Consider the following 23,753-nt stretch of genomic DNA (forward strand, 5'->3'; position numbering starts at 1 on the left):
TTTCTAAGTTGCCTAGGCTGGCCTCGAATGTGTTATACTCCTGAGTCAGCCTTTCAAGCTGTTGGGATTACAGATGTTTGCCTCTGTGCCTGGCCATCTGTTTATTTTATTTTTTGTTGCACTGGTTCTATGTATCTTTATGACTATTTCTGTTGTCAGTTTTTCTTTCTTTTTGTCATGTTGATGTAATGTTGTTCTACTCTCTTGTCTTCTGGTTCTTCAGTAGAGCAGGAAGGAAAATTTCCTGTTGGAGTTTGGAGTTTGGTTCTGCACGCATCATAGTGGTATATCCTCAGTATAGAGCCAAGAAATGTTTGTTTCTGGACTGGGAGTGTAGCTCAGTGGTAGAGTGCTTGTCTAGCATGTATGAGGCACTGGGTTTGATCCTCAGCACCACATATAAATAAATAAAGATCTATTAACAACTAATAAAATATTAAAAAAAGAAATGTAAGTTTCACCTTGTTCTAGTCTCTTTCCATTTTTAAATTTGATCTAAAAAATTTTCTGCTTTTGTTCACTTTGCAGAGCCATTAAGTAGTTATCTGTATTGAGAATTGTTCTATCAATCAGTTCACTTCATCACATCAGATGGGGGAATTCTGCCTTGTCTAACTTAATAGAATTATCCTGTAAAACTGATCTAAAACTTTAACTTACTGCTATTTTAAAATCTCAGGGCTACAGATTTTTGAAGGGACCTAGTAAAATGTTGCTCCTTACTAGTGAGGAAATGGAGATCTTTTGATATTAAATTCAATTCTTCATTCATTCAACAAACACTTGATATGTGCCAAATGCTGTACTGGGCACTGGGACAGTAGAGATGGCTTCCCAGTGGAACCCAGCCCTGGCAGAACTGGGATTGGGATTCCTAGTGTCCATATTCTGGTTTATATTTTCTGTTTTTGCTGGGGAGAATGGGGGAGGGAGAGGAGGCCAGGGGGAGAGGTTCCCAGGGTCTAGGCTGTTTTTCTGAAAATGGTCCAATTTTGGCAGCTTGCACCTGATACTGTGCTGCAGCAGCCTTAAGTTCTTACACACCTTTTCTGCTAGGATCTTGAGGAATTGAGCTATGTGTATAGATAGCTTTCTCTAGGCTCATTGCTGGTAGAGTGAGAGTATGAGATATTTCTAAATGGCAGACACATCAAAGTCTCCGTCTTCGAGAAAGCTGTCTGATGGCTTTGAAGAATGGCAGTCTCGAGGGTGATGGAGTAACTGTAATTTGCAACAAAAAACGCTTGCCTGGCTTTATACATCTATCTCTTGGGCCCTGGATCTTGGAGCTAGGAGCTGCCGGGCTCTCATCCCCACCCCTTGGATTCCTTCCACAGCTGTGAGTGCCCGACTTTCAGAGCACTGTGGCTCCCTCTCCGCAGGCAACAAATAAACCCTACTCTGTGTGAAGGTAGTTGACTTGGATGAGGTCGATTTCTTTGCATATGGATACTTAGAAATTGGCTCTGTAAAAAGTGGGGGAGGAGGCAGAGACAGGAGAGTTTCAACCTCTTTGTTAGGCCCTTTCAATTATTCATGAAAAATCTATATATTCTGTTATCAGCTTTAAGCAAAGCAACTTTGTTGTATCTATTGATTATGCAATTTATTATCTTTATTTAAGCTCTTCAGGTAATAAATAAATAAAAGCATCAGAAGAAAGTAATTTCCCAGGAAAGTCGTTTAATCCTTTTAAAATTAGGCTTACAAACTTAGAAATAGGATCTGACTAGTCTATTTGATCCCCCTTTAAAAACAATGCTAGTCTTAGTTCCTCTGTTTTCGCTGAAACCTTTCAATTTCCACTTCTTTCCTCACCAAACTCTCTGTTGCACTCATAAATTAATCTACAAAGAGAAAAGATAGCAAAACATATTAAAACTTGAAATTAGAAAGCTTCTATGAGTAGCAGTCTTATTACTCTATCACTTGCTGTTGAATATAATTTACTAAATCTCTTTAAGCCTTATATCTGTACAAAGATTACATAGGATAATGATGAACACACTATCGTATGGTGATTCACTGCTTATTAAATTACTTAACATTTTTATTTTCTCTAGTTCTTCTGATACCAAATTCAGCATTAATATTGTTATTATTTTTGTAGCACTAGGGATTGAACCTAGGGCCTTGCACGTGTTATACAAGTGCTCTCCCTCCAAGCTACATCCCCCAAACTTTTTAAATTTTTTATTTTTTAAAATTTGACATAGAGTCTTGCTGAGTTACCATGTTGACTGGAACTTGTGATTCTCGTACCTCAGCCTCCAGAGTTGCTAGGATGACAGACAAATGTTCCCACACTGGACTCCAGATAGAGCATTCTTTATAAGATATCATGTGTATTATTAAAAAACTGGAGGGTTGTATGAGATAATCTCTAACTTTAAAAAAATACAATTTGGTGATTCTCTTTATTATAGCTTTTCGGAGAGTTATATCAACAAATCTTGGATAAGGGCATCATTGGGAGAGCCCACTTCCTGAGCAGGTAAGTATTTAGCCATCTTTATACATGCTTGCCTTCCCACGGTCTGTCCCTCTGCTTGGCTCTATTGCAGAGGCTTTACTTTCCCCCTCTGACTCCTCATCCCATCAGCAGGAACAGCCTCTGCTGTGTTCAGGGTTGCATTAATGAGCCTCACCTGGAAACTCACCTGCAACCACCTGCTTCACTTCATTGGAGCCTCTCTGCCCCACTCTCAGTGCTTAGCTGAGGGGGAATCTCTCTTTACATTTCCTCCTTCCTTTGCCTTTCTGGATAAGTATCTCCAAGTTTTCTTCACCAATGAAGGAAATGGAATATCTTTCACTCAAAATCCCCAAATATCTTTCTTTTTCTATATCAACATTTGCTTTACCTCCCCTCCAGAGTGATTTCCAGGAAATTTAATAGATTTCTATATGGGTGTGAGAAGCCCACAGGTGAAGTCTAGTTATTTTGGGGGTGTGTGTTTTTAATTATAGTTAGGTTCTTCATGCTCAAAAACACAGTATGATACCTCCCAATGTGTTTAATACCCTCCCCAAGCCCCTGTATACGCTTATCTTTCCTCCTTATTTCCTTGCTTCTGTGCTAATATAGGGGCTTTTGAATTTAAATGCATCTTAAACCAAAATCCTCATGGAGATTAGTAATAAGTGGTAATAGTCAACCACAGAGAGGCCATGGCACAGTTGCCTGTCAAGGTGGAATAGTGCAGTTGAAAGCTCATTGGTTTTAGAGTTACATAGACTTAGGTTTGAACCCTGGCTCTAGCAATTTTCTCTCCCTATGAGCTTGGAAAGTCATTTAGGCTCTTGGAGCTTTGATTTTCTTATCTCTAAAATTAGGTGATAATAATAATAAAAACCTCCCTGGGTTGTTGCAAGGGCCAAGAAACTTTATTCATGAGTGAATAATCCCTGCTAAATTGACTAGTGGAGGAGAATTAATGGCCAGAGGGTCAACTACCTCCTCGAACTTAGTAGATGATAAACAAGAAGAAAAAAGGAAAGGATGGGGAGATGAGGAGATGAGGAATAGAACAAGACAAGGAAGAAACTCCTAAGCCTTATATAACTTAGCAAAGACAGAGGAACATGAAACAACCCAGAAAGAGGAGATTGTGGTAGATTTACACTCTGAGCTGGGCCAGCTTGTGGAAAGGGAGTGTGTGTGTGTGTGTGTGTGTGTGTGTGTGTGTGTGTGTGTGTTTAGGGGAGGGCAGTACTGGGAATTGAAACTAGGAGTGCTTTACCACTAAACTGCATCCCCAGCCCTTTAAAAATTATTTTTAAAATTTGAGACAGGGTCTTGCTAAGTGCTTAGTCTGGCCTTGAATTTGGGGTTCTCCTGGCTTAGAGTTTCAAGTAGCTGGGGTTACATGTATGAACTACCATGTCTCATAGGAAGGGAAATTTTAAGGAGAGAAGAGGGACAAGCTGGAATTCTGGATTAAAGTGGAATAAAAGAAGGACAAAAGGAGAAGAGGGAAAGAATAAGGAAAAAAAAAAAAGACAAGCTGAGATCAAAGAGAAGCTAAGAAATTCTCTGTGACTTCTTGGGTCCAGAAGAGGGAGCTGGAGGCAGAAAGTGAGATATCTGTTGAACTGGAAATAGTTGTTTCACAGTTTTTCAGGAAGAGGCTGTGCTGAACCAAAGCAGTGTCAATGCAGGGATCAAAGCTGAAATCTGAAGTTTGTGAGGAACTTTAGTTTAACAGAGGAACAGTTTATTTTTAGGTTATCTTATTAGAAAGATCATTGAAGAAATACTATGAAAAATATTACTGTGCCAGTGACCTAAATAACCTGTACATTCTTTTAAAGAAAGTGTTAACAACCTGTTTATTTTTATTAAAATTAAAGGGTATGTGCAGAAGATGATGGGATCTGATTTCTGTTCTCATAAATTTGGTGTCTAAATATAGCATTCTTTCTAAGAAGTGTGAAGAAGGACTCTGGTGATGGATAGATGAGGTTAATCATCTGCTAAATGCCTTTCATTTATGCATAGCACCAGATTTTAGGCAGTATAGGGACAAAGACACTTTACCCACATGGGTTATGTGATTTCCTATACATGCTACATGAAGCAGCTTTTGTGCCAAGTGAATTCGAATGGCTGCTTAGAGTCTCTGAGAGAGAAATGACGAAAATTATCACCATAAATGGCCAAAACTGGGATTATGAAACATGCCATTGTTGTATGTACATGTGTTTCTGCTTCCATGACAAAGAAAGTGTGGAGAGAACAAAATAAAGTCTTTTTAAAAAAATGATCATAGTAGAACACCATTGGACCCCATCTCTTTATTTGTGAGAAGTCCATTCTTATCTTGTGAAGTCCAAGAATTCAGTCTGTATTTTAGTCAGCTTTTTCACTGCTGTGACTGAAAGACCCAACAAGAACAATTTTATGGGAGGAAAATTTTATTTGGGGGCTCATAGTTTCAGAGGCCTCAGTCCCTAGATAGCCAGCTCCATTCCTCTGGGCTCGAGGTGAGGCAGAACAATGTAGCGGAAGAATATGGAGGAGGGAAGCAGCTCACATGGTGATTAAAAAGCAGAGACAGACTCCACTCACCAGATACAAAATATATCCTCCAAAGGCACACCCTACCTTCCTTCAGTTTCCACTCAGTTAATCCTGTCAGAGGCTTAATTAAAACTCTCACAACCCAATCATTTCTCCTCTAAACCTTCTTGCATTGTCTCACACATAAGCTTTTGGGGGACACCTCATATCCAAACCATAAGTGTTTCTTCAGTCCAGTGGGCACATAGAGCCAGAAAATCTGGAAAGATCATCCATCTTTATCTATCTTTCTATTGTATCTCAGATTTCTGGTGGTTTTGATCAAGGTCCTTTGCTGTAAGAAGCACCAGGGAAACCAGGACACACATGAGAACCAGCCATCTCCCTAGGCAGTGGCATGAACCCAGACTTTTCCTTGCCTCTCTCCAGGGGAATTTCCCCCTTGAGGAGCTCTATTGACCTCTCCTGACAGATGGCTTGGGTCTGGGCCCAGTCATAGTCTAATAAGCTGAACGGCAAAAGGAAAGGGTCCTGGTTCCTGCTTCATCTCTTTGTATTTTATATAAATTCCAGATGCAAAAAGATGTATGAGCCTGAGGCCTTGATTAACTGGGCCCATGACTTTCAGCCAAATGAATTTCATTCTGAAGAGAATGAAACCCAGGCTATTATATGTGGACTCACATTCCAGGAGAAGTGTGAGATAGGGGAAGTCAGGGAGTGTTTAAAACAGACCTCAAAGAAGAGCCAACCAGTACTGCCCCAGTCCTTACCCCCAGTCCTGAATCCTCCTTTTGCACATTAAAAGAGAAAGAGAAGAACAATATTTGAGAGTGGCTCAAGGACTCCACCATTCCTCACACATCCGGAGAGACTCATCAGAAGGTGAATGAGCTGAACTCAAAGTACATCAAAGAGAACATGAAGAATCTATCACTAGATTCCATTTCCATATAAGAAATAAAGCGAAATATTGATCAGGAAATTTATTTCTTGCAAATGATTGAGTTTGAGGCTTTTCATATGGGTCAATAACAGGTCATAATCTAGCTGAGTTGGAAGGAACATGATCATGGGTGTCAATTATGGAGGAGTAAATATTGATTTGGAAGTTTATATTTCCACAAATTAATATGAAAAAAATATGTAGCAAAACAAGTGATATTGCAAAGCAATTTTTTTTCACTGTAGTTCAGGAAAGATAATAGATTTGAAAACAACTGTAAGTTGGCTGTATATTTAAATATTTACAGTAAAATGTAAGAATATGGGTGAAATAATTTTCTTTCTTCTTGTTTTGGTACTTGGGATTGAACCTAGTTGTACTGTGCAACTGAGCTACATCCCCAGCCCTGAAATAATTTTCCTTAAAAACTTACATTAACAATGGGAATCATAATTACAAAAACTAGAATTAAAGAGAATCTGTGTTTTAGAAAGAAAAGGAGTGGTGAATTGGAAAGTAAAATATGACATCTATTGCAAGGGTGCTCTCTAATTGCTCAAATTAAATTTCTCAGAAGTTGGGAGATCAGGCGGAAATACATGAAAGTCAACAATTTCTTGTTTGGAGAAGAGGAAATGAAAACTAAGACATTAATGAAGTTGGAGGAGGAGCTCTGATCCTGTTTTTAGTTATTCACATAATGGGACATTTTATAAAAGGATGTTAAAAAAAAAAAGGCCTTTGGGGAGAGGGATAGTTTGCAGCTTTAAAGAGCCAAACATATGTTTTGAATCATACAGAAAACAAAGGTGAAGACAATGGAGCAGAAACAGGGAGAATCCAAGGATAAATGAGGGGAATCTTTTAATGTGAATTGGGGTGATGAATGAGAGAGGTCAGAGTCTTAGAAAGGACAGGGCCAACCAGGAAGGGGTGGAAGGGACTAGGGAACAGCCTGCAGATGAAGGTGACTTTGAAAGAGAAATGACCCATCATAGGAATTGTGTCAAGACCCCAGGAAGCTGGGAGTGAGAGAATGGAGAGAAAGGGAGAGGCCCTGTGAAAAAGGGTGGGGAGCAGGGCATTCACCACAAGGCACAGTAGCAGCAACCTGGCAGCAGCAGACACCACCCTTCTGAAGGGATTGAGATGACCAAGATCTTGAAGTGGGTCTGCATTCACAAAAGATTTTGTGGATTGCTTGAGCCAGTCACTTGCTGGTGTTCTTAATGCCACATGGGAAAAAATGCAATTGGATCAAGGAAGGAAAAAGGAACAGTAAAGTTATATTTTCAAAGGAAGGAAAGAGAATTAGACATTTTTCATAAAAAGTCTTCAAAATGCTGAATCACTTATGTTAATGTGTTGTGAGGCTTGAATGAATTGATGCATGTTACATACTTTAAACGGGACCTAGTACAAACAAAGTAGGTGCTCAGTAAATGCTAATTAAAATGCTGTTCTTTCATTAAACTTTATGAATTTGCAGTCCTGGGGATTGGGCCCAAGGTCTCATCCATAGTAGACAAACACTATACCACTGAGTTAAACACCTAGCCTTCATAAAACTTTTTTTCTTACCTCAATAAAATATTTCCTACTTTTTTCTTTCCTCTCCTCTTGTGGTTTCTGATAAATTCAAGTTAACTACTTCTTCCTCCTTCGCTGAATATTATATAAGAGGGAAAAACCCCAGGAGAAATGTAAAAATCTTGTCTTTATTAAGAGTAGACCTCTGTCACCATTTATTGGAATTTAATTTTGAAACCCACAACACAAAGATGCATTGTAATGTCGAGTTTTAAGAGCTTGAACTGTGGTATTAGATGATTTGGATTTACATGCAGGCTTTTCATCTTACTGTGTTTGTGGAGTTTGACTTCTGTAAGTGTAATATTCTATAGAGATTAAAAATATAACTGCCCCTCCCTGCAAAAAAAAAAAATAGTACCTGCCTCATTGAGTTGCTTTCAGAATTGAAAGAGCCCATTTGATATGGTTTTCAAAGTTTTGCCTTCTGGTATCAACCTCTCCAGCCTTGTCTCACTGCATTCCCAAGTTGGGCCACAGATAGTTTCTAGATGCTCTGGGTAAAATCAGTCCAGGTGTGAGCATATGGGTGTAGGCTGACTTGGGCCAATCTGAGTCTTCTCCAGGATATTTTGAATATTCATTTAAAAAGTAATTGAAATTATAAGAAGATAAAAGTGGAAATTTTGGTGTGTGGAGGAAGTCCACTTCTGGTAAGAAAAAATAAGCCCGACCCACGAAGAAAAGCAAAGAGGAGAGAGTCAATCAGAAAGTGAAGGTGGTACCTATCTTTACCAGTTTGTGGTGGCTTGTGTTCTGCAGAAGTTTGGTCAGTCCATTTTTGTGATTGTTAACGTTATGAGCTCCACCTTGAAACAACTCAAATCCAAGGCCCCCAGTGAATTTTTTTTTCCATTCAGATCTTTGCACTAGGCTATTTTGTATAGAGAAAGTAGAGTGTTGTATGATGCTAGGCCTGAACAGTCAGACTTCTCTAGACCTGCAATCTTTGTTTCTATTATTTCAGACTCAAGGCCAATATGGGGTTACCCTTGGATTAGGATAAAGAATTCAGTTTCTTCAAATTTTAAAGGCTCACAATTATTGGACTTTGAGGCAACTAAAAGGGCCTTTATTTTCTTTGTTTTTAAGCCAGACACTGTATTTGTCTCTTTATTATAGGTCCTTATTGAAAGCTGCAACAAGTTGCCAAAACATGCTGTTTTCATGAAATCTCCTCCCTCTATCCAGGTGCTGGGGATTAAATCCAGAACCTTGTGCATGCTAAGAATATGCTTTACCATCAAACTATTTTACTAGCTCCTCCTATTAAAAAAAATCTTAGCATTGGTAAGGGAAACATTTATTTATTTTTGTTTTTTAGTTAAAGGTGGGCACAATATCTTTATTTTATTTTTATGTGGTGCTGAGGATCAAACCCTGGGCCTCACACGTGCTCGGCGAACGTTCTACTATTGAGCCACAGTCTCAGCCTTCCATCAGGGAAACATTTAACCACACATTTTAAAAAATCTATATCTCAAGGGTTATCAACTTATATTCTGAAAAAAGGGGATCCTCAGTTCCCTTCAAGCTGTGTCCCTCATCCTCATCCTCATCCTCATCTTTCAGTCAGACAGTTCTAGATTTTAGGCAGGCTGACCTCAGCTTCTAAGTTCCAGAAATGAGTGTCAGCAATGGAACCACAAGCAATGAAAGTCGATTCTGGCTTGTTTACAAAGAAAAGGGTTGCATTCAAAGGAGAGTGGGTGGCTTAAATAATTGAGTGATGGGTCAGAGACCAGGACCAGAATCTATGCAGGGGAGCCTGGGAGAGTGAATATTTGCTCTTTCCAGACTGCAATGGAAGTAGATTCTATGTTCTACTGAGATTCAGAAAGAGAAAAATTTTCCAAGTGTTTCAGATGTTTGGTGGCCAAAATATGACAAAAAAAATTAATACGCAGGGTGACTATGCTGATGGGGCACTTTCCTCCTTTTCCTTCTGTTCCTATTTATTCTTGCAACAGCATCCTGCTGTGGGGAATTTGTGTGTCTCTCTTCCTTGTGACCCGAAGAATCAGACCAGCTGGATTACATATATCACAGATGAATAAAGCATATTAGAGAAAAATAGAGTGAAATCTGTGAAACAAGATTTGGAGAATTTTGATTTAGTCAGAAATTAGTAATATTTCTACATATTTCTATTAATGTTAAAAAGCAAAAAAAATCAGAATTCTTTATGATAAAACTTTGAAGATGTAGCCAAACTATACTTAATAAAATTTTGTATTGCTCTATAAGTAATAAGCTTCTCAAATATTAGCTTTAAAATAGGGAATGTTTAATATATTTAAGTATAGACAACCCAGTGTAAGGAACAGCAATTCTTCTTCATTTGGATTTTAAATTTTAAACAACTGCTTCCATTTCCCTTAATTCAGAGACAAACATTTTCAATGCCTTTCATGGATTATTCGTTTTTTTTTACATCATTGTAGGAAGTATATAAAATATAACTATTTTCATTTTTTTAAAAGGCATTCCATACTGACTATCCAGTATAGAATGTAAGGATTTAGGTCCCTTTTACTTTCTCTCTCAGTCACATTTCCCCCGTCACCTTAGGACATTGTAACTTTTGAGACCAGGTAGCCATGGTTGATATTTTGACCATGGAAATGCTTATCCTCAGTTGAGCTATTTGTTATCCAGTGATTTCTTTTCCTTTCTTGCAGGATTCTTCTTTCCTCTGAAGCTAGTAATCATTTTTGATTTTCTAAGTTTCCTTTATACTTTAATTACTCCCAAGCTCTTAGCCATTTGTCTAAATCTTCTCTTAACATGTTCAGTTGTTTTAGGCAGTCTATCAATTGCATCATTTGGAAGAAATTTGCTGTGGAGACTTGAACCTGCTTTAATCCAGCATGGATTTCTCCCCAAGGTCTGTCTTCATTATCGTACTGTGGATCGCCTTTGTCTATCTTGCATGTGATCCCGGATTTTGTAATGGCGTTTTTTTTTTTTTTTCCATTTTCTGATTTAGGTTACTTTGGTGGCACACATGCCTCACTAATGTCCTGAAAATGGTACTTAGATGGAAAGTTTTTGGAAACATTCTATGACTAAATGTGTCTTTGTGCTGTGAGTTTAATTGATAGTTTAGCTAGGCATGGAGTTTTCGATTGGAAATAATTTTCCCTCGGACTTTTGAATGTTTTGCTTCACTGACACCTGGCTTCCAGTGTAGCTGTTGAATAAACTAAAGTCAGCACACTGTGCCCTATAGTCTGTTTTTGTTGGCTCATGACATAAAAATGGGTCTTACATTTGTCAGAGTTTTAAAAACAAACCAACCCCTCCTCCAAATGAAGAATATGCAACTGATTGTCTGCTCCAAGAAGCCTAAAAATACTTTTTATCTGACCCTTTTCAGAAAAAGTTGTTGGAGTGGTCCCCTGAAGTAGACTGAAGCTATTTTGATTTTTGAACTTCGTGTTTGATCTTCTTTCCCTCCCTTTTTGGGAGAGTATAGGATGTTCTTGTTGGTCTTCTAAAATGGCTCAGTGATATGTCTTTATACAATCATGTAATTCCAATTCTTCTGCTAAGCATTTCTTAGACCCTGCCAGTCTGAAAATTCAGATCCTTCTGGACTAGGCAATTTCCCTGAACTATTAATATGATAATTTTCTCTTCTCTTTTCTATATTTGCTTTTGAGGTTTCTACTGTTTGGATGTTCTTGGCTGATACTCTAATTTTCTTACCTCTTTTCTTTAAATTTTCAATTTCATTTCCTTCTACTGTTTTCAGATTTTCAAAAAATTTCCAACAGATATTAGTTATTCTTGAAAATATGATATTAGTTTGCTTTGTGTTACTATCATGAAATACCTGAGATAATTAACTTATAAATAGAAAAGGTTGATTTAGCCTTGTGGTCTTGTATATTCCATTCTAAGATTGAGTAGCCCCACTTCTTTGGACCTCTGATAAGTAGCACATCATAGCAGGAATCCATGGCAGAGCAAAGCAATCACTTCATAGGCCAGGAAGTGAAAGAGAAAGAGAAAAAGACCAGGGCCCCAGAGTCCCCTCCAAGGGAATGACCCAATGTCCTAAGGACCTCCCATTAAGCCACAGTACTTCCTTATAGCATCACCCTGGGACCAAGCCTTCTCTGGACTTTTGGGGGACCTTCAACATCCAAACCATAACAGTCTTCTTATGGCATTCTGTTCTTTTAAAGATGAATCCATCATCTCTATCTCTCTGAGCATATATAAGGCTTATATATTTCTTTCAAATTTTTTTTTCCCAGATAAGACCCTCCATGTATTTCCAGTTCTCTTTCTCCTACTTGTTTGCTTTGATCTCTGTCTTTAGAATGGAACCTCGGCTTGCCTGTTCATGCTTTAGCAGGAGGCCCTGCAGTCTGACAGAAAGCCTTAATGGGCCCAGGTGGAGACTGTGGGCCTGAAGTTCATGGTAGAGGGTACCTGGTTACAGTCCATTTTAGGGGGGAACACTGCTCACTAAATGTGATGATCTTATTTTATCTCTTGAGATAGTTAACTTCTCTAGAGAAAATTCTGTCAAAATCTTGTCTGTCACATATAACTAGAAAGAACAACAACAACAACAACAACAACAACAACAAAAAGACCAGGAGAAAGCAATGGTGTGTGCGGAATGAAGTAGAAATTCCTGAATTTCTCTGGCAGATGAAAGAAGAAGCAATTTAAAAAAAAGACTTAGAGAAGTGAACTTGAATATATGTAATATGCAGTACTTAGAAAAAAAAAATCTTGTCTGGAGAGTAGACTTGGTACTACTATTTTTCCAGGAACCAAGTGAGGGAAGAGGATTGTGGATTTCAGAAATCAACACACAAAAATTCTCTTCGCCTTGTTTTTAGTACGTTTCCTCCTGCACCTAACGTCTGCCACCTGGGGGACCCTCTGTGTTACCTTTTTGAAGGAACCAACCTGCAGTTCTCAAGTGAGACAAGGAGGGAAGCCACCAAGCTACTCAGAGGGGGGCAGGAATCTGGAGTTTAATTGCCTTCTAAGCATACTTCCTGCCCCATCCTCCTACTTGAGTCCCACTGTCACCTGCATTTCCAGTACTTCCTGATGCCAGTTTCTAAACTTTTTTAGGGGGCCTGCAGAGAAAATCGAGCTGTTTTTTCTGGTTCCCTACTGTCAGCACAGGATTCCCTTTTCTCAGTTCTTTGAAGTTCGAAAATCCCATCTGTTTTCCAGCTACCAAAATTTGTTTCTGTTGTTTCCTTTCCCATTCTCTTTCTCCTTTTAGATTTATGCCTTAAAAACACAAATTTATCATCATTTTAGGGGAGCTTGGGAGAAAGTGAAAGTAAATGTGTGTTTTCCATCTGCCATCACTCCATTTAAACAAATCTTAGCATTTTGCCATCTTGGCTTCAGATTTTTATCTCTTAGGACATAAAACAATTACGTAATCAGTTGTAGGTATCTTTTGATCCCTCTTCAACCTCATTTCTCTCTCTTTAAGTTCCACCAGGGTCACCACCCTCTTGAAGTCAGTTTGTATCCTCCCCTTTCATGGTGATCTACCTTTGTTTCATGCACATGTATCCATTAAATTGTGGACAATTGTTCCACATGTCTTAAACTTTACGTAAAGTGGTCCCAAAGTTCATGGTAGGGGTATCTGGCTGTCGTCCATCTTAGTGGGGAACACTGCCCACCACTTTAGTTAAGAAGTGCTGCCTTCTGCAACATCAAATATCTGAGATATCTGCACAGTGATAGATAAAACTTTTTCCCTCATTTTTACTTCTTAAGGATTTTGCATTGGATAAATGCTGCCAGGATATTTTCCTGTGCTTCTACTAATGTATATTCCACACCAACCAGAAACATGGCTGGGTGGCCAGCTCTTTGGAAGAGTCTCAGTTTGACTTATGCATCCTGGCGTGATCACATCTCCAAGACACGGCGCAGTCTGGCTACTGTGACAGCAGAGGCTGTGTACAACCTTTATTAATGCAATCAGCTCCTCGCCATTGCTATGGGGGAAGCTGCCATTCCTCCACATCTTCTCAGTACTTGGAAGAGTAATAAAATGTTCTTCAAATATTAAGTGATCACATGGGTTGAATTACCTATGTGGCACATGGCAGAAAATATAGCCTTAGAACTCTGTCTTTTCAGGTGTTACACAGAATAAAGCAGGAGGTCATATTGAGTTTGGGCATACCTGAATTTTATTTGCTTTGACCTTTTTCAGACTTTTAATTTCCTAAAATTCCCTTTGATCATGACTATTTATGAAACATCATAAACACTATTTATGATGTTTTCCTTAAAAAAACCCACAAAGTTCAAGGTGTGATAATTCTAGGATTTTGGTACGTAATGTAGGGGAAGTGGAAATTGAGCTTAAGACAGATGGCGATGCTGGTTCTAGGAGTTCTACTCTCATTTTCTCTCAACTTTTGGATTCGGGTGCCAAGGTTCTTGTTAATCAGTGAAACATGGCTGGGAGGCCAGCTCTTTGGAAGAAGCTCAGTTTGACTTATGTTGCCTGGCATGATCACATCTCCAAGAGATGGCACAATCTGGCTACTGTAATAGCAGAGGCTGTGTATGACCTTTATTAAAGCAATCAGCTCCTCGCCATTGCTATGGGGGAACTGTCTTTCCTCATAGAGATTTTCCTTCATGTTAATACATCTTAGGCAGGGCTCTACCAGCAGAATGTTGCAGAAAGTTTTGACATGGCTCAGCCCTTTCCTGCTAACAGAAATATAGTCAAAGGCCTCTGGGTATTCTGCTAATTTGTTTTTGCTTTTCCACAACACACTGAAACATATCTTTCAAATTCAATATATACTTGAAAACATCCAAAAAAGTGAAATATAGGAAAGCTGAACAACAGACAAAACTTATAAGAGAATCTCAGTTATAAAGATCAAAAATATTTTAAGCATCCTAATTGCATCTTGCTTTCTATATTTGATTTCCAGCATTATGTTTCTAGTAGGAGTTAGATGTTCTTTTTGTTATTTTCTTTTGTAACTGAACTCATGGTTGGTTTATGTCCAGCAAGAATTCAATTCAGGTTAATTATTTTTCTATGATCGTCATGCCTGATGTGTTTCCTCTTGGTCTCACCAAATTAAGCATATAAGACCTATGTATTTCATTACTAGGTTTAGCCGTATAAGATTTCTTGTTTGTCCTTATTTATAAAATAGTAGGTAAAAGTGTGAAAAAAATGATACTTGCATAAATAGTGCTCTGCACACAAATATAGTGAGGCTGCTGAAGTGGAACCACTGGCTGGGAGGACATGAATGTCCAAGTTTGATAATATCTTATGGTTACACGTACAAATTTGTGAGTTGTTTGAAAACTGAATGCAAAAATGTTGACTCCAGTTGGACCTCTACTATTTTGTCCTTAGGTTCCCTTTTGATTGTCTTGAGCCTTGAGCCTTTCCTTCTCAATCACTGATAGAGCACTCTTACTCATTATGTTTCCATGAGAGAATTTATTCTTATCTGTGCTATTGCAGATGTTGTGTACATAGAAGCCCATTTGATCTATCACCTCACCAATGTCTTGGGAATAACAGAAAAATCTGAAGACCTTCATAAATAAGCATGTGAGATCATCGGAGCATATTGCATCCCAAAGACTTGGGACAGGCTGATGATGTGATATTAATTTTCCTTGACTCTTGGCTGGGGGGTATCAAGCATAGGAAACCTGAAAGGTGAACCATGGAGGGTCCTAAATACTCACAGTAGCACAAATGGATTACATTTTAAGTTTCTATAGGTACAGTAAGACATTTGTCAATAATCGGACAGTAAAAAAGATTGCTGTTTGAGAGCTAAACATTTAAAAAACTAGCATGTAATTAATTTTCTCTATAAGAAAGAGGATGCTTCCCATGTTTATAAAACCAGATAGAAAACACACTGAACTGTTAACGCATTAAAAGAAATTCTATGTCCGTCAGAAGGGGTGTTGATCAGCAAAGGAAGCCTACTATGAGAAGGGTGCCGGAGTGAAAATGGCTAAACCATATAGAAGAGAAGAAGAGTGTGCACCTGCCTAAGGATTTGAAGCCTGATACATTGATCTTCCTGTTGTAGAGATAATACACATTAAGTGATTTTAGCCAGTTGCTATTAAAAATCCAACTCATGAAATGAGCTGTACTTGTTTTGATTTTATATTCAAGTTTCTTTCTTATTACAACTTGGTTTCCTGCTTAGTTATTTTTACCAGAGAAAGAGAATGTTCAGACCAGTGATCTGAGTGTATGGGCCCCTTGGCATTTTATTTCACTGTCAATGAATAAATTGACATACTGGATTCTTATATTATGCTTAGAATTCAATCAATATGAGTTCGTTTCTGAACCATGGATTCTAGAAAATTCATCAAGTCTATCCCACTCTGTGAGGTCAGTTATGAAACAGTCAGCTGCTGATATCCCTCCCTGCCTCAGATCATGGCCTTAGTTGAGCAAGTGCACCTGTTGACCACAAGACCTCAAGCCTCAGGGAGGAAAATGTAGCGAGGGAAATAATGAGGTATTATAAAAATCTGGGTTTTAGCTTTTTCCTCCACTGGCGCAAGATGTGCCATTTATACCTAATCTCATCTCCTGACCTCCACTCTTCACTTTTCTTCCTCGAGTTCCCTACTCCCATCTTGGTTACTTTAGTCACTGTTTATATGCAACGGGTCCTCAAAATCCTGTCTGCTCCTCCATCCAGTGGTTAGTATAGTCACCAATTTCCATAGCAGGACCCCTATTCAAAGGCACATGTCAACATTTTCCATTTCCCTGTTATAGGAATCAGGACAGTGTGAATCAAGGAATCCTCTGATTCCTTTTCTAAGGTAGGCTGTGAAAATACTGGCACAGGGTGAAGCTCTTCCATTGAGGCACTATATCTGGTGTGAAAAGAAAGAAAGTGAGAGGCAGGGAGAGTCCCTGGGTGGTCTGAGGCAGTGGCTGCTCCACTCCAGCCATCCTTTTGGGAAAACCCTGGTATGTTGAATCAAACCAGTAAGGATTTTTTTTTTTAAAGACAAATGGTTGTCTACTGATTTCTTCCTAGCCTGATTCCAGTACCATTTACTATTAACATCCTAACCAAAACCAGACCAAAGGGGGAAAAAAAAGAAAGAAAGGAAAAGAAGTTGCAGGATGATAAAAACAATCATACATCAGAAAATACAACCTTCCCCAAATAACAAAAGAATATAAATCACATGTCAAAAATATGCCAAGCATTAAAAGTGGCAATTTTTTTCTCAAATGTTTTCAATGTTCAACCTTTATAAGCTCTCTATATGTCAGTTCGTGGTATTTATGGTTAGATTGTAAAAGTGAAAAATCTCATATTGAGGGCCCCATCCCAACATGGGTATTATGACCAGGGGATGAATCTCATGTAGGTGCAGTGCCAGTTCTGGTGCAAATTGCTGACCACTGGGTTTGGAGGCTGTGATTTCATACCCACATTATATTCAGGCACCCCAGTCTTTCCTGGCAAATTTCCAGAATTTTTAGCAATAAAACAAAAGCTTGTGAGGCTTGGCTTACAAGTAATCAAAAGAGCAAAACTGCACAGAGATTGATCTTACAAATTCTTTTTCTTAAAAATATGTGCTGAGAGGGACGGTGAAGTCTTCCAAGCTTGAGTTTCTTGGAATACTTGAGAGCAGCTGCCTCTTCTCAGAAGGTCACCTAAACGCAGTCATTTACTTGTGTCTCAAACTGTCCCCCTAGGAGGTGTGAGCTGCTGGGTGGAGAAGGCAGCTTGGAACTTAGAGTTTCAGATTTCAGGAGATGGGCTTCAGGGAGAGTGCATTACCTCCTAGCCAATAGTGCTCCTTCTTAAGAATTGTGTTCTCCTGACTGACTACATTCACATGTGTGGGTCCCTGGGACCACATCTGTATAAATGACTCTCCTTCCATAACAGAGAACTGTTATGGTTTTGTTATGTGGGGTCCCCCAAAGGCTCATGTGTGAGACAATGTAAGAATATTCATTGGTAAAATGATTAGAATGTGAGGTGTAGCCTAATAGAGAATTAATCCACTCGTATGGATTAGCTGGGTGGTAACTGTAGTGAGATAGGGTGTGGCTGGTGGAGGAAGGTTACTGGGTGCATGACTTTGGGGTTTATATTTTATCCCTGCAGAGCAAAGCTCTCTCTTGTTTATTGCTGTGTCCTGAGCTGCTTTCCTAGGTCATGGTCATGCCCCTCCTCCATGATGTTCTGCCTCACCTCAGGCTGAGGTGGAGCTATGGAATTGGCTGACCATAGACTGAACCTTTCCTCCTCGGTTGCTCTTGTCAGGTCTTTCAGTCACAGAAACAAAAAGTTGACTACAACAAGGACTAATTAATCCAGATCTGTTTCCTAGTAATGGGGAAATTTGAACTTAGTGAACAAAACTCAGAAGTACTGGCCCAAACCTACCTCATGGATGAGAAAGAATGAAGCTTGTGTTCAAAGGAAGACAAGAATCAAGAAGCTGTCAGAAAAGGGGTGAGACAGGGAAGCGCAGGGGTTTTCTTAAGAATTTTCCAGTTGCTAGCTTTTGTCTTAAGATTGGTTATGTTTTTGCCTTTGGGTTTAATGAGACACCTCTGTATATTCTTATAGCTAAATCCTCCTTTTGTTTTAATGCAGAATTGGTTACTTTGTAACTCAAAGTCTTAATTAAAAGTAAAGAATAAAAAAATATGACACTATCAATGTTTCCACTTTTCTCATTAAGGGCCATTTTAATCCAGGTGGATGTTTCTAAGTAATCCATCCGGATCTCCAATTTTATATAGTTTTTGTTCCACCCATAAATCTTCACGGTGGTAATAACACGTCTCCAGAATAAATGAAATCCCCAATAAGGATTTCAAATGAATAAATCCTCAAATTGAGGGATGAATATAGCAATAAATGGTCATATTTTCTTGAGTAAAAGAAACTTTAACAATTTTAACTTTAGGAATTCGGGGTATATCTTGAAAGCACAATGTTCTTTCAATCTTTTTCTTGGAGAAGCTGTTAATAATATGACAGAGCATCTGGTACATGATGACATATCAGAATCAAGGAAATGCTACATGTTAATATAACACACTTCATGTCTATCTCTAAACTACTTAGTATTCCCAGATTCTTGGATTGTAAGAAATGGCTGACTGACTTTGAGGATTCCTGTCAAAATGATTGTACTTGGGCTGGGGATGTGCCTCAAGCAGTAGCGCGCTTGCCTGGCATGCACGGGGCGCTGGGTTCGATCCTCAGCACCACATAAAAATAAAATAAAGATGTTGTGTGCACCGAAAACTAAAAAATAAATATTAAAAAAAAATCTCTCTTTCTTTAAAAAAAAATGATTGTGCTTGTGGAATGGTTGGTTTTATTTCTCCAAGATATCTTATTTTACCTGGGCAAAGTTTCCTTGTATTATTTTCTTTTCACACAATGAAGGCAATAAAAGTGGGCACACCTGAATTGTAAAGCCAAACCCATCATAGAGCCATGGCCACTGGGAGAGAGAGCTGGTGGCCTTCCTGGAACTCCTTCAGGGTCTCCTACTTAGTGAGTCCCTTTTCACATAAGAGCCCTATGTTTTCATTTTTGCCTGGCATGTGGATGGCAAAACAAGAAAAAAAAACTTTAAAATTTTCACTGTGCCACTTTCTTCAAAATTAAAAAAAATAAAGAAAACCTCAAATATGAAATTGTTTAGCAACAACAACAGTAATTCCTTGAAATCTGAATGCTTTGGACCTTAAATAGATGCCACTTATCTTTCATTACGTAGAATTGCCTGTTAGAATAGTTTGCAATTTAAATACATAAAACCACTAGAACAAGTAATAGGAAAATCAATCTTTATTCTTTCAGATTAAATAAACCTGCTCATGAAAACTATCTTACATGGATACCAAAATGTATTTAGAGTTTGTGTTCAGGAGTCATTAGAAAAACAGCAGATAAATCCTTTAAAGTAGGTGATTCTTGTCTTTTCCTTGGTAGAAAAGCTGGTTCTCAGGTACCAAGAAATTTTTGAGTCTGAGTCCACACTGCATTCCAGAGTGTTACAGGGGAAAAGGATGAGTTTTGGAAATGGAGGGGCTTTTTAGGAAGACTAGTTTCAGCACTGACTGTTCTGATGTGACCTTTCTGAACTCCCACATTTCTCATGAGGAATGATATTAATACTACTTATTATTCAGGGTGATCATATCATATTAGAGAAAGTATGTAATACAATCAGCCTGGGCACTGATCTGTGCATTGGCTGGCACTTAATAGGCAGCTTCTGTCAACTTCATTGTTGTTATTGACAACTTATCACCTGCCAGAGAACTCCCTTGGACCATTCTGTATAAGGTTGGTCTTCTCTAACCACTCCTTCCTTGCATACTTAGTAGAGGATATTGTGGTTTAGATATGAGGTGTCCCCCAAAAGCTCAATTGTGAGACCATGCAAGAAAGCTTAGATGTGAAAAGACTGGGTTATGAGAGCCTTAACCTAATTTGTGCATTAAAACTCTGATAGGAATTAACTGGGTGGTAACTGTAGGCAGAAAGGTGTAGCTGAAGGAGGTGGGTCATTGTAGGTATGCCTTTGGGGTATATATTTTGTCTGTGGTGAGGGAAGTCCCTTGCTATTTCCTGATTCCAGGTCCTGAGCTACTTTCCTTGTCTTTACCTTTCCACCATGATGTGGAACAATCATTTGTCTCATTTATGAACTGAGACGTCTGAAAACCCTTAGCCCCCAAATAAACCTTTGCTCCTCTAAGATTGTTCTTGTTAGGTCTTTTGGTCACAGCAATGAAAAAGTTGTTTAAAACAGAGGAGTGAAAAGTGCGGCTTTAGTTCTTAGTTGCCAACCACACAATCTGTCATAAGTTTAAGCAGAAATGAATTTACTCAAGAATATTAGAAAGCACAGGAGTTTCCTGGAAGTCTGAAAGAACAGCATCTTGGCTGAGCTTGCCTTTCAGATCCACATTACAGAACTGACCTGGAGAGGATGTTGTGGCCACCTCCAACCTGAGTCAGGATTGTCTGATGTCTTCAGGGAATTTTTGTCATTTCCTTACCCTACAACCACTATGTTTCTGCTATGATCAAGAAGTTTCAAGGACTACCGAAAGCTCGAGCATAAGTAAAATAGTCGTACCATCTTCCACGCTTATGTCATGTGTCTCTTCAGAATCATCTGGGTGTGTCTGAGGGGTGCCACCTAAATCACAAGTCTGTTCTCTAAATAGCAAAGAGGGTAAGGAATTGGGGTTTTTGTTTGCTGGTTTGATTCCTTGTTAAGAAGGTGAGATTCAAAATGTAGGGAATTATCAAAAGATTTCAGTAGCTACAAGTGACAGTGCTTAGGTATGTTAGAAGCATCTGTTGTCCTGTGTCATCAAGTTGTCATAGCATGAAGGCAATCCTTGTCATCAAAAGGATGATCCCAAATTGTCAAGATTTCCAGCATCTATTTTCGTCATGTGGCTGACCTGGTTACCAAGAGACAAATTGAAAATAAACTCATATTTTGCACATTTTGTGATATATATAGGTCTGTTCATGTTATTGCATGATTTTCTCATAAAATCCTGGAAGGTGGTCATTATTAGTTACATTTACCTAAAGGAAATTGACAATCAAAGAAAATGTGTTTTACCAAAGGTCTTCTAGCCAGTAATTGCCATATCTAAGGATACAATAAAGACTATCCAAATTGGTTGTTTTTGACTTAATACCCACAAATGATTAAGAAAGCACTTTTTGAGGCAGTTGTGAGTTCAGACTAAGCTCTGCCATTTATTAGTTTGCCACTTAAACTCCTTGAGCTCAAGTTTTCTCATCTGTGATGTGAAAATGATGGACATATCCACCTTGTAAGGTTATTGTGATGATTAAATAAGATAACAAACACATCAGCTAGTACAGTATCACAGTAGGCAGTCAATGAATCATCTGGTATCATTACTGTCATCAGAACAATCATTTGTATTATACCACATCACCTCAGAGAATCCGGGACACACATTTCTCATACTCTCATGAATACGTGTTCCAAATAGCCCTAGACAACAGAAGAATTATTCATAGAGTGCCCAGGCAGATAGGAATTTGGTTCTGTTTACTGACCCTGAAGAACCAGGTCAACTGCCATTTTAAACATATGAGCAATTTTCTTTCTCTAGAGTAGAGACTTTATTCACATTTGTGCAGATTCACTTTGTTCTGGTAAAGACCACCCAGTGACTCCTTCGAGGCATTTAGATATCTGGCAAAAACTCCACTCCACTTTTGTGTTTTCCCACAAATTTGCAAGTTGCCTTAGGAGCCTTCAGAAGTGCTGGTAGCTGAGTAAAGTCTACCTAAGTCTGAGTCCAGGGAAGGGCAGCAGAAGCTCTGAGAGGAGACCACCTACAGGAGGGAGGAGTGTGAATGAGTTAACCCCAAACAGCACAGGGCAATTTATGTTGGTGCATAAATTACTTCAGGATGTAATCCTTGGCTGATGATGGGAACTCTGATTTAGAATGTGGTCTACCTGGGGTGCGGCTGGTGGGCTTGGGGGTATGGGTGAACTGAAAGAGCTAAGAATGTAGCAATTGGAAGTCAGATTGAGTTTGGGAGAGGGCATCCATGGTTTACCTGACAGTGAAATTCAAGGCATGGCTTGTATCAGCTTTGGAACTTTTTTAGTTTGGATGGTTAATGTAACCTCTAGTAACAACAGCTACCGAGGCAGGAAACAGGCATTCCTTCTGATTCCCGGATTTTTCTAGGACCTATTCTAATGAACAAAGCTTTCATTTTCCAGTGACGTCTTCTTGATTTGGTAATTCTGTCAACTTTAGCACAGAAAAAAATATATAAATTTATTTATTTTTGCCAGTATGTGCAAGTGGGGATTTGGTGACATTTCAATTTGTATATGAAAGACAATGTAACCTTATGGTATAAACCCAAACTGATAAAGTATGGGTTACATATATAAATAACTATTGAGAATGTGTTATGGAAACAATCAAGTGCTATTGAAGGTCCTGGTTTGCCCATCACCAAGGAAAAGCCACAGGCTAACAGACACCAAATGGTTAGAATGTGGCTTTCTGCATGTACAACACATATAGTTGGATTTTTTGAATTCAAGAAGTGGCTCAAATGTCTTTTTTTTTTGTGTGTGTGGGGTACCCGGGATTGAACTCAGGACCCCAGCCCTATTTTGCATTTTATTTGGAGACAGGGTCTCACTGAGTTGCTTAGCGCCTCACTTTTGCTGAGGCTGGCTTTGAACTGGTGATCCACCTGCTTCAGCCCCCTGAGACACTGGGATTATAGGCCTGTGCCACTATCCCTGGCCCAAATGTCTTTTTAAAGTTCAGCTGGCCAAAGTGAAGGCTCCAAGTGGGAAAGAACCACATAACCTAATCTCTCTATATTCCTAGAGGAGCTCACAGCTTGAGTGGTCTAGAGCAAAGATCATAAACTATAGTCATTTGGAATCAGATTCCAGCTAACCTTTCTGAGCCCCAGTTTCTCTTCTGTAAAATGGGGATAAACATATCTAATTACAGAGCTACTATGGCCCTGGTGTTACATAACATGGGAAGGGGCTCTAGCATGATCAACACATGTTGATTTCTTTCATCAGTTTCCCCTTCTCTGTGTTCAACAATTGTGAAAGGAAGAGTTGGGGACCAGCAGCCAATGTTCTTTCTTCATTTATTGGCATGCCTAATCTTTTCTGTTGATGATTTGCTAGTTCTCCCCTAAAAACAAAACAACGAAAACTATCCCTTTGGGGGCTTCATGGTTTGAAACTAGCTAGTGGAATTTTGTTGATTTGGATGGGTTATTTTGGTTGGTAATAGGAATAGGCTAATGATGTTACGGTCTCCATTTCCACGCTGGTGGTTTGCTTCCGATAAAACAAAAATCTATTTCAGGCCATTGTCTGCCTTTTTCATTCTTGGCAACTGTGAGCCTGGGGTATGAGAGTCAGCAGGCGAGGGCATTTTGGTGACCCTGCTGCAGGCAATGAAATTGATTTATCTTGAAGAGGAGGCCTCAGGAGGGATGAGGCTGAATAGTGAGGCCAGTCATGAGGCAGCCTGCCACGACTAAGGGGCAAACTGATTCAGGACAGACCCTCTAGTCTGCCATGTTATGTCAATTCAGAAGGAAGGTA

The sequence above is a fragment of the Urocitellus parryii genome, chromosome 4, assembly GCF_045843805.1.
Source record: "Urocitellus parryii isolate mUroPar1 chromosome 4, mUroPar1.hap1, whole genome shotgun sequence".
Taxonomy (NCBI): domain Eukaryota; kingdom Metazoa; phylum Chordata; class Mammalia; order Rodentia; family Sciuridae; genus Urocitellus; species Urocitellus parryii.